A 15,395-nucleotide genomic window follows, 5' to 3' on the forward strand; every position below is an offset into this window, starting at 1 on the left:
TCAGGCCACAACAGCTGCCCCAGCAGTGCCATTCTTGAGTAAGGTGGGGGCAGGAACAGCCTTGGAACCATGCCGGTAGCCCTTGTCTGCAGCCAGCAGGCACATGGCAGCTTTATCCTCCAGAATAATCCACCAGCTCAGCTGGACTGGGAACTAGAAGCAAACCAAGTTAGCATTGCTAATGAAGGGTGGAATAATCTCTATGCCAGATAACAGTCCTAAAATCAACTTCTTATGAGGAGGCTGAGATATTGCTCTTTTTTTTGAATTTCCCATATTTCGATGTAACAAGTCCCGTATTTTGACAAACTTAATCAACATTTTACCTTTGCTTTGTGATCTTCCCTGGATTTTAAGCTTCATTTCAGACAGATTTAGGCCCTCAGTGCTTCTTCCCGCCCATTGTACTTGAACTCACTGTGGCAGAAGTTCAAACAGGGGCACTGGGCAGACTCTGATTTGAAAGGAAACTTCCTCGAGCTATATAATGCAAATCATTTCAATAGCCCTTATTCAAGTCTCTACCACTGGCCCTTATTCAAGTCTCTACCACAGCCATTAAAAGAGGCATTGGCAGGAATTTAACCAAACCCCCAACCTCCAAAACCCCGTTCTTTGATTTGCTCAATTGATGGTTTAGTCATTCTTGTTTAAAAAGCTGTACAGATGCAAACTCAAGTCAAGCTGTTGCTCACCTCTCTAAGTTCCAGCCAGACTGCTGCCATTGAGCCACTCCTATACGGAAATATTGGGGGCCCCACCGGTAGCAATGGTCCACTTAGTCAAGAAAAGCATAAACATGTAATAACAATTGAAGCTGTAGTGGTAGTCGTATGTGGTCATGGTAGTAGTCATGTCAGGTGCTGTTCTGAGCATTTGACTTATATCAAATCACAAAAATCCTCTGAAATAGATGCAATTGTCATCATTTTACAACTGAAGAAACTGAAGTTAAGTAACTTGCTCAAGGCCCAAAGTTGGTGAATGGCAAAATGTGGATCCAAACCCAAAGTGTTTGGCCCCAGTGCTCAGGATCTTAGCAAGATAGCATCAAAAGCCTAACGCCAAGCCCTTTGAATCTCCCTCCAGGTTGGGTACGCTTCACCCTGGTCTTGGCAATCTCACTTTTCCTTATCCCCTTCTCACTCCACACTCCTCTCACACTGACTAACTCCCAGTGCCCTGAAGTGCAACGCTGTTTGTAGATGCTGTTGCACAATTTATTCCCTTCCTTATGACCCATCAAGCAAGAAGGAATGTCATTGAATCTGCCTGTGTTATATTTTTCAAAGAAAAATCACAAAACATAATCATTTGACTTTATAGCAAAAAATTTTCCTAAGATGCATATTACAATGGATTACAATAATCATAATGGCTTGATGCCAGAGCCAAAAGACACTGTAATTACAATCATAATCATAGCTCACATTTAGTTGCTGGGTAAGTCCTTGACATTGTTGAACTTTACCTGAGCCTTGTGTTCCAGAAAATCCACACTAGTTAAGAAACCCTCCTACCCTTTTGTTTTCCAAACCTCCCATCCTTTTGTGTTCAGAAAACAACTAACTACAAAGAACCACCTGTTTCCATATGACTTAGACCTGCCTCCATTCTTTCTCATGATCCCCATATTTACCTGCTTTATAAGGTATCCCCACCCCTACCTTTCTATGTCAGTTTTTCATACTTGTGTGTTGCTAGAATGCTAAGGCTATGCCACCATTATCTCAAATACCAGCAGGGTCACCCATGGTAGACAGATTTCAGTGGTGCTTCCAGACTGGGAAAGACTAGGAAGAAAGACCTGGCAATCTACTTCTAAAAATTAGCCAATGAAAACCCTATGGATCACAACAGAATATTTCCAACATAGTGCTAGAAGATGAGCCTCCTAGGTTGGAAGATACCATACAATGGCCACAACAAACTCAAACATGTCAGTGATTATGAAAATGGCACAGGACCCAACTTATAGGTTTGCCTGAGTTGAAACCAACTGAAGGCAACTAACAGCAACATGAAATTCCAGATTTCTTTCTTTTTTTTTTGGAGACGCCTCATTAATGGATGTTCCCCTTACTGAAATAGTCTGAATAAAATCATTTCCTTAATTGTACAGTGCGTTTTTCCTTTGGCAGTTTGGTACATGACTTGGGTTAAGACTGGTCTCAGCCTTTGTTTCCTCATACATTCCACCCAAGCAAGGAGGCCTTTTGGAGTTCTTTGTGCTCTGTTCCTGACCAGCAGTTGGGGGACCCAATGGAGAGTCCTACTCTCCTAGTCGTGTGTTCCAAATTCTTGTCCATTGGTAACACAGTAAGGATTTGATTTTTTTTTCCAATTTTTATTTTTTGAACTTTTTATTGTGGCTTAGGTGAAATTAAACAGAGCAAATTAGTTTCCCATTCAGCAATTTATGTACAGATTTTTTTTCTAACATTGATTGCAATCCCCTCAATGTATCAGCACTCTCACTACTTCCACCCTGGATTCCTCGTTTCCATTTGCCTGCCTTTCCTGCCCCGTCCTGCCTCCTGAGCTTAGTTTTTGAGGAAATGCTACCCTTTTGGTCTCATATATATTGAATGTTCTGAGGAGCATGTTCCTTACTGGTGTTACTGTTCTCTTTACAGGCCTGCATATTGTTTCGCTAAGAGGTAATCTCTGGGAGTGTGTTCAGTTCCAAGTTTGAAGGGTGTCTAAGGGCCGTAGTCTTGGGGGTTCCACCAGTCTCTATTGGACCAGTAAGCCTGGTTGTCATGGATTGAATTACGTCACCCCAAAAATACATGTATCAATTTGCCTGGGCTATGATTGCCAGTATTGTGTGGTTGTCCTCCATTTTGTGATTGTAATTTTTATGTTAAATAGGATTAGGGTGGAATGGTAACACCACACTTACCCAGGTCATAACCCTGATCCAATGTAAAGGGAGTGTCCCTGGGGTATGGCCTGTACCACCTTTTATCTCTCAAGAGATAAAAAGGAAAAAGAAGCAAGCAGAAAATGGGGACCTCGTACCTCCAAGAAAGCAGCTCAGGAAGAAGAGTGCACCCTTTGGACCTGAGGTTCTTACACTGAGATGCTCCCAGACCAAGGGAAGACTGGTGACAAGGACCTTCCTTCTGAGCCGACAAAGAGAGAAAGACTTTCCCTGGAGCTGGCACCCTGAATTCAGATTTCTAGCCTACTGGACTGTGGAGAATAAACTCCTCTTTGTTAAAGCCATTCACTTGTGGTATTTCTGTTATAGCAGCACTAGAAGACTAAGACACTGGTCTTTTATTTATTTATATATTTTCACGGATTTGAATTTTGTTCTATATTTTTTTCCTATTCTGGAACCTTCTATTTGGTCCTGGTCGGAGCAGATGGTAGTGATAGCTAGGCACCATTTAGTTCTTCACGTCTCAGACTAGAGGAGGCTGTAGTCCATGTGGCTCATTAGACCCTTGGACGAATTATTTCCTTGCGTCTTTGGTTTTCTTCGCTCTTCTATGCTATGGACATGGAGAGACCAATAGCTGTATCTTAGATGGCCACTTGCAAGCTCTTAAGACTCAAGTGACTACTCATCAGACTAGGACACAGAACATCATTTTTAGGGACTATGTCAAGCCAATTGACCTAGATGTCTCCCTGCCCCCTCCCAGCCCAAGACTATGGTCTGTAGCCTTCAAGCCCAGTAACTCAGTCCCATGAGGTGTTTGGTTATGGCTAAGTTTTCAGGACTGTGCCCCATGTGTGCACTATTTATATATGTGGATATAGTTGCAACACGTAATAATGTACATGTAGAAATATCCACTGTAAACCTATGTATACATGTGGGTGTACTCCCTTATGCCACCCCGTATCTGTTCAGCTTACATATCTACCTATGTACCTACTCATAAGTTATTGTTTGCTATTACTGTTGTTGCAGGATTGCATATGTAATGTTGTTTACCACTGTTGTCTTTTCATTTGTGTACCTTTCAGTGTCTTCCTTTGCCTTCATCATGTTGCGCTGACTTTCCCTATATTTCCCTTCACTAAAGTTAACATGTGTCTACTATCTAGCTAGTAATTTTCCCTCTCTCCCCCTCCTATTCCTGGTAACCATCAAAGAATGTTTCTTTCTGTGTATAAACCTTTTCGTGACTTTTTATAATAGCGGTCTCATACAATATTTACCCTTTTGTGATTGATTTATTTTACTCAGCATAATATCCTCCAGGTTCATCCGTGTTGTAAGATATGTCTCGGATTCATCGTTGTTCTTTAATGTTATATAGTATTCCATTGGGTGTATGTACCACAGTTTGTTAATCCATTCATCTCTTAATGGGCACTTAGGTTGTTTCCACCTTTTGCGATTATGAATAATACTGTGATGAACATAGGTGTGCATGTAAGAATTTGATCTTTATTCTTTTTTAAATTTTTATTGTGGTGAAATACATATAAAACATTTGACATTTCAACCATTTTTACATGTACAATGCAGTGACGTTAATTATGTTCATCATGTTATACAATTATCACCACTATCCGTTTCATTAAGTACTTCTTTTATTCCTAGTATCAGCTTCTTTAGGTTTTATGGTCTGACCAGTTGATGATCTCTGCAAAGGGTTGGATGGTTTATAGAGATCTTGTCTCTGTTGGGTGAGAGATGACAGACAATCTGGTAGATAATCTTTTGTTTGTGTATTTGTCTATTTTGAGTTCAATTAATTAAGAAACCAAAGCCCCAAGAAGAAAATGTGCTAAAACAAAGATATTTTTATAGAAAGTAACTCAAATGTTTTAATGATTAAGTTCACATAACTTGGGTAAATCTTTGCAAACAAAACTAGTTTAATAGTGCAGGTTTAATAAAAGCAACTGTCTTCTGAGTTATCAGTGTTAAATGTAACGCAGGCGCACATTTTTATTCTGCTTGAGTATGTTCTTAAATTCACTGATAAAAAGAGGCTAGTATTACTTCTACTATATTACTTCTACTAGATCTTTAATATTAGCAAAAATGTAAATCTGTGTTCAACCGAATTGAATCTTTATTCTGAGCGACTATTTCATCAGTTTCCAAGATCTTTAAGTAACTTGGATTTTCTTGGATTATTGGTCTACTCTTTTTTTTTTTTTTGATAACCGCGACCAAGTTTATTTAGGTTTGCAAAACAGTTACAGCATACAAATACTGCTGAGAAACAAATTTAACAGCACTTTATACTGTGTCCTCTGTGGTTGAAAATTCAGCCTTATGTGTGTTAAAATCCATTATTCTTTTTTTTATTATTATTAACTTTTATTGAGCTTCAAGTGAACGTTTACAAATAAGTCAGGCTGTCACGTATAAGTTTATATACATCTTACTCCGTGCTCCCACTTGCTCTCCCCCTAATGAGTCAGCCCTTCTAGTCTCTCCTTTCGTGACAATTTTGCCAGCTTCCCACTCTCTCTATCCTCCCATCCACCCTCCAGACAGGAGATGCCAACACAATCTCAAGTGTCCACCTGATATAATTAGCTCACTCTTCATCAGCATCTCTCACCTACCCACTGTCCAGTCCCTTTTATGTCTGATGAGTTGTCTTCGGGGATGGTTCCTGTCCTGGGCCAACAGAAGGTTTGGGGACCATGACCACCGGGATTCCTCTAGTCTCAGTCAGACCATTAAGTATGGTCTTTTTATGAGAATTTGGGGTCTGCATCCCACTGATCTCCTGCTCCCTCAGGGGTTCTCTGTTGTGCTCCCTGTCAGGGCAGTCATCGATTGTGGCCGGGCACCAACTAGTTTTTCTGGTCTCAGGATGATGTAGGTCTCTGGTTCATGTGGCCCTTTCTGTCTCTTGGGCTCTTAGTTGTCATGTGACCTTGGTGTTCTTCATTCTCCTTTGCTCCAGGTGGGTTGAGACCAACTGATGCATCTTAGATGGCTGCTTGTTAGCATTTAAGACCCCAGACGCCACATTTCAAAGAGGATGCAGAATGTTTTCATAATAGAATTATTTTGCCAATTGACTTAGAAGTCCCCTTAAACCATGTTCCCCAAACCCCCGCCCTTGCTCCGCTGACCTTTGAAGCATTCATTTTATCTCAGAAACTTCTTTGCTTTTGGTCCAGTCCAATTGAGCTGTTATTGGTCTACTCTTGATAGAGTTTTTTCTTTACCAATTATCAGGATAATTTCCTAGGCTTTATGTTGACTAATCATGTCTGATCATTTAAAGAACAAAGTCTTCTCACCTTTGAAAGAGCTAAGGTAAGTTTTGTTTCAATCATGTTACCGCCTATGTTTACTTTTAATCTGTTACTGTCCTCTGGTTAAGTAGGTAGCCAAGTATCGTTCTCAGTAAACCATGGTCCTATCTAAATCTATAGTCAAATCTCCTGCCAACTTTCCACATTTTGTCTTTCCTAAATGATACCTATTAAATCCAAAATTGTCTTTGAAATTTGTCATAGGGCCTCCTATGAAATTAAAAAGATTAGCCCTTTTACCATGTAAAAAAAGAGAGGTACTAGAAATAATTAGGTTTATTCGATAGGTTAGTATTGATGAGTTGCATAGAAAGCGTTGTCAAGTCAGAAAAGATGCTTAGCCTTCCCTATGTTAAATTCGTATGGGCAAAATGTTAACACACATATTTCAGAAATGACGTACTTCATGACATTCAGAAAGATGCGTGCTTTCCTAGAGAACCATCAGGGCCCTCACTGTCCATATGCTTCTATTTGTCAGAGTTCTGGTGCTGCTTTGCCTGATGAGACAACAACAGTACAGTCTAATCAGTCATAATTTCAGTTATTTTTTTTAAATGCTAACTTGGTCACAACTTTACTTCTTTAATTTCAATCTAGCATCTTCTAGGCCAGTAGTTTCCAGGTGAAGGTTTACCTCATTTACTCTGTTTGTTTCCTGGGGTAACAAATTACCACAAACTGGTGGATTAAAACAATAGCAGTTTAGTCTCTCACAGTTCAGGAGACTAAATGGACGAAATCAAAGAGTCAGCAGGACACTTTGCTCTGGAGGCTCTGTGGAGAAGAGCCTGTTCCATTCCTTTCTCCAAGCTTCTGGTGGTTGCCTGCAATCCTTGGCATTCTTTGGCTTGTTTTTGTAATGCTCATTCTCTGCCTTCATCCTTACATGGCCTTCTTTTCTGTGTATTTCTTCACATGGCCTTCTTATAAAGACACTAGTCATTGGATTTAGGACCAATGCTAATCAAATATGACCTCATCTTAAGTAATTACATCTGCAAAGATCCAAATTTCCAAATAAAGTGACATCTGAGGTTCTGGATGGAAGTAAATTTTGCGGGGACACTAACCCAGGACACTTAAAATGGTGTTTTTATTAATACACAGATGTTTAGGACTACTCCAGAATTACTGAATCTCTTGTCAAGGATTTCATTCTACTTGAATCAACTATCAACATCCATGGAAACAGCAGTCAGGAAATCAAACAATGCATTGCATTAGGTGAAAGTGCTGCAAAGACCTCTTTAAAGTGTTAAAAGCAAAGATGTCACTTTGATGACCAAGGTGTGCCTGACCCAAGCCATAGCCTTTTCAAAAGCCTCATATGCATGTGAAAGCTGGACAATGAAAAAGGAGGATCAGAGAAGAATTGACACATTTATATAGCCCCGTTGGCAAAGAATATTGAATATACCGTATATGGACTGCCAGAAGAATGAAAAAATCTGTCTTGAAGAAAGTAGAGCCAGAATGCTGCTTAGAAGAGAGGATGGTGAGACTTTATCTGCTTACTTTGGACAAGTCATTTGGAAAGAACAATCGCTCAGAAAGGACTTCGTGCTTAGTGAAGTAGAGGTTCAGTGAAAAGGAGGGAAGGCCTCCGACAGATGGATTGACACGGTGACTGCAATAATAGCCTTAAATATAGTAAGGATTGTAAGGATGGCACAGGACCAGCCAATATGTCATTCTGTTGTGCGTGAGGTTGATATGAGTCAGAGCCAACTCAACGGCAACTAACAGCAACAACTGTTTTCTATCGGGACCCTGGTTAATACAATTAAATTTTATTTTTACTGTCTCAAGAGACTCTTTACTCTTTGGGAACCCGCTCTCCAAACCCCCTTTGTTGTTGTTCGTTGCCGTTGAGTTGGCTCCCAACCCCTGGCGACCCCATGCACAATGAGATCAGACCATTGTGATCAATAGGGTTTTCACTGGTTGATTTCAGAAGTAGATCACTAGGCCTTTCTTCCTAGTCTGTCTTAGTCTGAATGCTCCTCTGAAACCTGTTCAGCATCATAGCAACACACAAACCTCCCCATGGCAGATGGGTGGTAGCTGCACTGGAGGTGTATTGTCCAGGAATCAAACCCAGGTTTCCTGCCTGGAAGGTGAAAATTCTACCACTGAACTACCACTGCCCTCCCAAATATCCTTAGGAAGTTCAATAGTTTAAATTATTTTTAGAGAACAAGGTCAGCCATGCCCTGATCCCTTTCCCACCTCTGCACCTCTTCTCATTCATCCCATGCCCAGGTCTACTGAAATTATTTGAAATTCCCCAAGCATGGCATATTATTTTACTCCATCATGCTTGGGCCCAGGTTGGGATACCCTTGTTCCCCTCATACACATATATCTGTCAAATCCTTTCACATTTTTCAGTACCCACATCAGGCACTCTTCCCCAGAAATCTCCCCTGATCCTTTTGAGCAGGGAAGCACACTCCTCCAAAGCTCTTGTACACAGCTCCAGCTCTGCGCCTGTCACCCTCTCCTGGAGTGGTTTGTTTCCTTATCTATCTCCCCAGTACACTCCTAGCCCCTTGAGGACAGAAATTGGGTCTAATTGAATTTATGCTAGCAGTTTACATATATGTAGACCCAAGAAACATTGGCTTTGTTAAATTAGCTTACAACTATTTGAATTAAATTGAGAGCCCAATTCATGCTGAGACAATGAAGGAGGCAGAGGGCATTTGAAGGTGAAGGTGTAGGCTATTGGATCTTGACTTTTTGCCTAGGACAGCACCCAAATAGCTTTTACAGGCATAACAAGAAAGGAGAGGAAAGAAAAAGCTTAAGAGTTAATATCTCGGCTGTAAACTGGGTCCCTACTGAAGCTGGGGGTATTTAAATTGGTCTTCTGTCTAGAGAGGTATCTTAGTTATCTAGTGCTGCTATAACAAAAATACCACAAATGAGACAGCTTTAAAAAACAGAAATTTATTTTCTCACACTTTAGGGGGCTAGAAGTCTGAATTCAGGGTGCCAACTCTAGGGAAAGACTTACTATCTTGTCAGCTCTGGGGGAAGGTCCTTGTCTCTTCAGCTTCTGTTTTCCTGATTTTTTGGAGAGCTCCATGTGGCTTGGCATCAATCTTCCCCCACCTCTGCTTTATTTTCTTGTTTAATCTCTTTTATATCTCCAAAGAGGTTGCCTCAAGACACACCCTACACTAATCTTACCTCATTAGCATAACAAAGATAACCCATTTCTAAATGTGATTATAACCATGGGCATAAAGATTAGGATTTACAACACATATTTTGGGGGGATATAATTCAATCCATAACATTACACCCATTAAAAAAAATTTTTTTTACACCCATTGGCCCCCCAAATTCATGTCCCTTCCAAAATCTAAAACACATTCACCCCATCACATCATCGCAAAAGTCTAAAATGAACACCAAGTCCAAAATGCCATCATCTGAAGCATCTAAATCAAATAAGGGTGAGACTTTAGGAATATTCCAACCTGTGGCAAAATTCCTCTTCAGCTGTGAACCTACGAAATCTAGATTACAAGTTATCTGCTTCCAAAGTACAATGGTAGAACAGGCACAAGATAGACAGTTCCACTACCCGAAATCAAAACCAAACCCACTGCAGTTGAGTCAATTCTGACTCACAGCGACACTATAGGACAGAGTGGAGCTGCCCCATAGAGTTTCCAAGGAGCACCTGATGGATTTAAGCTGCTGACCTTTTGGTTAGTAGCTGTAGCTGTTAACTGCCATGCCACCAAGGTTTCCATTTCCATTACAAATGGGAGAAATTGGAGGTAAAGAAGAGATAATGGGCACCAAGCAAGTCCAAAACCTGGCAGAACAAATTCTATTAGCTCTCAACGATTGAAAACAACTGTCTGTTCTCTGGAAACCCTGATGGTGTAGTGGTTAAGTGCTATGGCTGCTAACCAAAAGGTCAGCAGTTCAAATCCACCAGGCGCTCCTTGGAAACTCTATGGTACAGTTCTACTTTGTCCTATAGGGTCACTATGAGTTGGAATCGACTCAATGGCAGTGGTGGGTCTGTTCTCTGAGACCATGTGGGCAATGGCCCTGCCCTTCAGACTCTGGGTATTGGCCATGTCCTCTGGATTCTGGGTAGACGACCCTCAACCCTGGGATTCAGCCCAGCCTTCCAGGCTCATTGGAGTGACAACTCTTCTCCCTCTGCCTTGGGCAGCCCCATTCTCCTAGTCCACATGAGTTGTGACCCTAAACCCTTGGCCCCAGAAGGCCCCATTTTTCTGCCCCTTGAGCATGGCAGCCCTGCTCTCTCAGCTTTGGGCAATGCCCCATCCCCCTGGCACAACTTAATGGCAACTCCATACTCAAGAACTGAGTCAGAGAAGATCTGACTCTTAGGAACTAGGAGGCCATGGCCCTACCCTTTGAGATCCAGGAGACCATAGCCCTCTACTCTTTGAAACCAAGAAGGTCCTGTTTCCTGTGCTCCTTCCAACAGTTCTGCTTATTTCCTAGTTGCTTCAGGGATGGTCATTTTCTTTTCTTAGAGGACAACGGATGTAGCTCCTTTGCTGGTTCCTTGCCTGTAGAATTCCAAAGAGGCTAACAGCATTCTTTATTTGCATTTGTTCTCTGTCCCCTTTAGTCTAAGTTGAAGAATTTTCTGCTGTGGTAGTTGGTTAGATCCATCAGTCACAGACTTAATGTCTTTAAAAAAAGATTGTGCTGCCACATCCTTGGTGAACATTCTAGGACAATTCTAGGACAGGTGTCCTTAAATTGTACAACAGAATTTTCCCAATCTTTAAGTTCTGTTTTCATTTTTCACAGTTCAGTTTGAAGTCCATCTCTTTTCTCTCACATTTTACTCTGAGGCAATGAGAAACAGTGTGCCCTTTAGGATCTTGCTTAGAAATCTCCTCAACCAGATATCCAAGTTCACCACTTACAAGCTCTACCTTCCACCAAACGTTTGAACATAATTCATACAAGTTCTTTGCCATTGCATAAAAACCATCACCCTTCTTCCATTGTCCAATCACATGTTCATAATTTTCTTTTAAACCCTCACAAGAAGAACATTTAACGCCCATATTTCTAGCAAGATCTGTTGCTAGAGCTATATGTATTCTCTAAGACAATGGAGATTTTTTCTATAGCTCTCCTCACTTACTTCTGAGCTCTCACCAAAATTGCCTTTGACATCCATAATTCTACCAACATTCTCGAGGCAATCCAGGCTTTTACTATTAGGCACCTTATAACTCTAACAGCCTCCACCCATTACCCAATTCCAAAACCATTTCCACATTTTAGGTATTTGTTAGAGCAGCCATCCTCGCTTCTAAAGAGCATTCTGGCTGCACTTCTTCTAAGGCAGATCTGTTTGTTCTTCTGGCAGTTCATGTATATTCAATATTCTTCACCAACGCCGTAATTCGAAGGCATCGATTCTTCTTTGGTCTTTCTTCCTTATTCATTGTCCAACTCTGATGACTGAAAATACCATGGCTTGGGTCAGGCACACCTTAGTCCTCAAAGTGACATCTTTGCTTTTTAACACTTGAAGGAGACCTTTTGCAGCAGATTTGCCCAAAGGAATACGTTGTTTGATTTCTTGGCTGCTGTTTCCATGGGCAACGATTGTGGATCCCAAATGGGATTATAACCAGAGGCGTAGAGATTAAGATTTACAACACATATTTTGTGTCTAAAATGAAATCCTTGACAAATTTCAATCTTTTCTCTGTTTATTATGATGTTGTTTACTGATCTAGCTGTGAAAATTTTTGTTTTCTTTATGTTAAAGCACAATCCATACTGATGGCTGTAGTCTTTGATCTTCATCAGTAAGCACTTCAAGTTCTCTTTGCTTTCAGCCAGCAAGGTTGTGTTACCTGCATATCACAGGTTGTTAATGAGTCTTCCTCCAGTCTTCATGCTGTGTTCTTCTTCATACGGTCCAGCATCTCAGATTATTTATTTGCTCAGTATACAGAAGGAATAAATACAATGAAAGGATACAACCTGATGCACAACTTTCCTGACTTTAAACCCTGCAGTATCCCCTTGTTCTGTTAGAATGGCTGCCTCTTGGTCTATGTACAGCTTCCTCCTGAGCACAGTTAAGTGTTCTGGAATTCCCATTCTTCTCAAAGTTATCCGTACTTTGTTTAGACCCACACAGTCAAATGCTTTTGCATAGCCAATAAAACACAGATAAGCATCTTTCTGGTATTCCCTGCTTTCAGCCAAGATCCATCTGACATCAGCAGTGATATACCTCATTCCATGTCCTCTTCTGAATCCAGCTTGAATTTCTGGTAGTTCCCGGTCAACGTACTGCTACAGCCATTTTTGAACTATCTTCAGCAAAATTTTACTTGTGTGTGATATTAATGATATCGTTTGATAATTTCCTCATTCTCTTGGACCACCTTTCTTTGAAATGGGCACATATATGAATCTCTTCCAGTTGGCTGGTCAGGTAACTGTCTTCCAAATCTCTTGGCAGAGACGAATGAGCATTCCAGCATTGCATCCATTTGTTGAAATATCTCAATTGGTATTGTGTCAATTCCTGGAGTCTTGCTTTTTCACAATGCCTTTTCAATGCAGATTGGACTTCTTGGACCACAGGCACAAAGGTTCGGATTTATAACACATGTTTTGGGGGGACATAATTCGATCTATCTATAACAAGAGGCAAACTACATAAACTAATACACTGAACCGTGGTCTGAGGAGCCCAGAGGCTTTAATAAAGAGCTTCACAGGGCAGAACAAGAACATCTAAAAAAAAAAAACCAAACTCATTGCCGTCGAGTGGATTCCGACTCATAGCGACCTGAACAAGAACATAGCACTGCCAAATGCCTTGCAGTCTCAGTTACAATAACACTGTTTCCTGGGCCAGGGCCAGAAAGCAGCTCAGAGGATATTAAAGAACTTTTGTGCTCTCTAAAAATCCCCTTTGATTGAAGAGACAACTTTGGCATCTCCCAAAAGCAAAGTGGACTTCTCTAGTTTGCTCAAGGCTTGTACTTGACTCTGGCTTGAAATGAAAGGCTTTTCCTGGATCCTTTCTCTCTGCGCCGTTCTTGCCTTTGTGGCTTCTTTATTTATTTAGGACAAAATGCCAGCTGGTGTTAAAGGGATAATTCTGCTGATCAAGGGGCATGCTTTTATTAATAAGATCTATTTCATAAAGAAAGAGGGATAATTCCTGGGAAGAATACCTATACCCCACCACAGATTATAAGAATATTTGAATTAGGAGAGACCTTAGAAATTAAAATATCTAAGCTCTTATTTTACATATGAAAAAACAAAGACCAAGAAAGATGATCAAACTTGCTAAAGGTCAGAGAATAGGAGTAAAATTGGTTTAGGATTTCAATCTAGTGCTTTATTCATTCAACACTCTTTGTTCTTTGAAATAGCTCTAATTTTCAGTGTGTTCATCAATCTAAAGTTATGTTTAAGTATCTATCAAGTGCACAATGCCCTTTATTACACTATTATAAATAAAGCTTGATTTTTACAAACCCGCGGTGTGATAGAGACTTCCATGGCTCACCCATATCTGGTTTTCCTTTCTTTCTGGTCACATGGGATGATTAGACTTCTCTACTCCCTTGCAGTTGGGAAGGACCATGTAGCTAGTTCTCATCCATGGCCTGTGAGTGGAAGTGGCTTGTGTCACTTCCGAGCTAAGGCATGAGACACCCAGTGTTAGACGTCCAGCATTCCTTTCTCTGGTTGCAGTGACTAAGCAGGTGACTTGTTGAGTCTCCATCAGCCTGAGTCCTGAGTGGCAACGTGGAGCATAGTCCTCTGCTGACCCATGTGAGATATGTAGTGTGTGTCAGAAGCTTTTATTGGGTTAAATCACAGAGATTTGGGGCTTGTTTGTTACTGCCGCATAAACCTACTCCGTCTGGGATAATATGGCCTCAGAAATAACATACGCTAATTAGTGTGCTTAAAAGGCTGGAGGTTCGAGTCAACTCAGAGGTGCCTAAGGAGAAAGACCTGATGAACCACTTTGGAATCAGCTAGCGAAAACCCTACAGTTCTCCTCGGACACACGTGGCATTGCCGTGAGCCAGGGTTGACTTGCCAGAAACCAGTTACTGGTTAATTCACAATAAGGCTGAAATTATTATAGTAGCTCTTTCTCTGGTCCTAAGTTTTGTTATCAATTTATAGGAATGAATTAGACATAGATCCTTTCTTCCAGAATTTTATAATCTAGTGCTGGAAAGAGAATGTATATAAACAATTATCAGGCAGACTATGAAACTGCCCCTGAATAGTGCAGACAGTGTGTTATGGGAACATGGGGGAGAGAGATGTTCTCCCACTAATGGGGGAACTTACAGAAGATTCAACATTTAATGAACGTCATTTTTGCCCCTTCTATATGCTGGACATTGAAAGAGGGGTCCTTGAAGACCCTGGTGGTGTAGTGGTTAAGAGCTGGGCTGCTCACTGAAAGGTTAGCAGTTCAAATCTACCAGCTGCTCCTTGGAAACCCTATGGTGCAGCTCTACTCTATCCGATAGGGTCACTGTGAGTTGGAATTGACAGCAATGAATTTGGTTTTTTTGAAGGCTATGTTGGATTTAGAACTTCAGAAAAGGGTCAGGAGGTCATTCAGTACCTGAATGGAAAGGAGACAAAATCCATTCTCACCTGTTTTCTTCACAGTCTTTCCCCTGAATTTGTTTGAGATCCAGGAATTTGAACTGGAAACCAATTTGGAATCAAGTCAGAAGCCTCAGGCCTCTACTTTCTTAGAGTTTGGAAGAGGGTGGCATTAGTGTGAGTGTTTGCAAAGAGTCCCCGTCCAGTAGTTGGGCTCTTCAACTCACTGTGTCATTTTGGGCAAGTCATTTAATTTCTCTGACCTCACTTTTAGTGTCTGCAAATAAGAGAGGTGGCACAGATCAATGTTTTCCTAAATATGTACCACAGAATACTAGTTTTCCAAGATACTTATTAGAAAAATGTTTGAAGTTAAATGCCTTTGGGAAATCCTGCATCCTAGATGCATCTTAGATAGTCCCTCTTGGAAGTTCATGGTACATATCAGCTTATTAAAGACTCTGAAAAGTCCTACTACAAAGAAATTTTTTAAGATTAGTTTAACT

At 40.9% G+C, this 15,395-nt stretch overlaps 1 pseudogene; it reads right to left on the reverse strand.

Moving 5' to 3' along the window:
• LOC100676010 (high mobility group protein B1-like) overlaps window positions 1-15,395 on the reverse strand; it is a 133,299-nt pseudogene continuing 117,904 nt past the window's right edge.

Source organism: Loxodonta africana, chromosome 6 (genome assembly GCF_030014295.1).
Source record: "Loxodonta africana isolate mLoxAfr1 chromosome 6, mLoxAfr1.hap2, whole genome shotgun sequence".
In the NCBI taxonomy this organism is placed as follows: Eukaryota; Metazoa; Chordata; class Mammalia; order Proboscidea; family Elephantidae; genus Loxodonta; species Loxodonta africana.